Source organism: Schistocerca piceifrons, chromosome 8 (genome assembly GCF_021461385.2).
Source record: "Schistocerca piceifrons isolate TAMUIC-IGC-003096 chromosome 8, iqSchPice1.1, whole genome shotgun sequence".
NCBI classification, from domain to species: Eukaryota; Metazoa; Arthropoda; class Insecta; order Orthoptera; family Acrididae; genus Schistocerca; species Schistocerca piceifrons.
Window position 1 is genome coordinate 326,225,181 of NC_060145.1, and position 1,888 is coordinate 326,227,068.

The window sequence follows — 1,888 nt, forward strand, 5'->3', positions numbered from 1 at the left end:
ACGAGGGGGGCAGACAGAGATACATGGCCCCGAGGGCCCACTGAAGACGGCACAGATGAAGCGACAACCGTCGCCCGTGCGGGCGACGATAACGTGGCTGCAGCATAAGATGTTCGAAGGGAAGCAGGGTACAACCTTTCATATTTCTGTTTAGCCTCTCGATAAGTAAGCCATTCCAGGGTCTTAAATTCCATGATCTTCCGCTCCTTATGAAGAACGGGGCAGTCCGGCGAGCATGGAGAGTGGTGCTCCCCACAGTTAACACATACAGGCGGAGGTGCACATGGAGAATCAGGATGAGAGGGGCGTCCGCAATCTCGACATGTAGCGCTGGATGGGCAACGGGAGGACATATGCCCAAACTTCCAGCACTGGAAGCACCGCATCGGGGGAGGCACGTATGGCTTGACGTCGCAACGGTAAACCATCACCTTGACCTTCTCGGGCAAGACATCACCCTCAAAGGCCAAGATAAAGGCACCGGTGGCCACCCTGTTTGTCTTGGGTCCTCGATGGACACGACGGACAAAATGCACACCACGTCGTTCCAAGTCGGCTCTCAGCTCGTCATCGGATTGCAACAAGAGGTCACGATGGTAAATAATCCCCTGGACCATATTTAAGCTACTGTGGGGAGTGACGGTGACAGGGACGTCACCCAGCTTATCACACAAGAGCAACGCTCGTGACTGGGCTGGGGAGGACGTCTTGAGGAGGATGGACCCATTCCTCATTTTTGACAACCCCGCCACTTCCCCAAACTTATCCTCCAGGTGTTCCACAAAAAACATAGGCTTCGTCGGAAGAAAGGAGTCACCATCAGTCCTGCTGCAGACAAGGTATTGCGGTACGTAAGGCTCCCGCTTGGCACTAGATCGGCGTCCCTCACATGGCGCAGCCAACGAGGGGAACGTCTGAGGGTCATACTGCGCAGCATCGAAGTCGACTCTACCTCGCTTAGAGACGCTGGTGGCCGTGCGACCACCAGCTTGATGTGATTTATTGCGCTTCATTGCGCCACATCCGCCCAGATGCCACCTACTCCGAACGAGGGCTCTCCCCAAGGGCGCCACCCAGCCGAAGCAACGGGTACCTGGCCGATATCCCGTTGCCCGGAGTCCCCGTGCCCCAGACAAGATGGGCACATACTCCTTGGCATGCATGGGGAGGAAACAGCTCAGGCATCTGTAGTGCGATCCCTGCGTGGTCAGGGGGCTACCACCAAGAGGGTACATGACGACCCCACCACAACGGACTGGCTACCGTGCTGGATTTTAGGTGTTTAAAGGGTCCACAGTTGTCGTAGGCGCTAAGAAGAAGAGTGCGCACAAGGCGAGGAGGAGACCACCCAGAAGATGTTGGGCGTAGTCCCCCCCCCCCCCCCCACGACAATAGGTAACATGCAAGATGGTGGAGCATGATGGACCAATACAAAAACACCACGTAAGGTGTCCTTCCCCAAATGGCACGCACTGACGACGGAAATTTGGAAGAAAAAAGGAGGTCAAACCCAAGAGGGGACCATCACAGAAGGCCGAAACGTTTGAGACTCCTTTTAGTCGCCTCTTACGACAGGCAGGAATACCGCGGGCCTATCCTTACCCCCGAACCCGCAGGGGGAGGTGCGGTCGCAAAACACAAACACTAGACATATTACAGTGAACAGAGACGTCAATGAATGAACGGACAGATCATAACTTTGCAAAAATAACGTAAGTAAACTTTTCGCTCGAGGGAAGACTAGAACCAAGGACCTCTCGCTCCGTAGCTCCTCCCGCTAACCACGGGACCACGGCGCTCCTGCGCTCAGATTATCCTTGATGTTGCCTATGTTACCCATGAACTACTCAGTTTGTATATTTTGCTTATTTTTTCGTAGTTCCACACA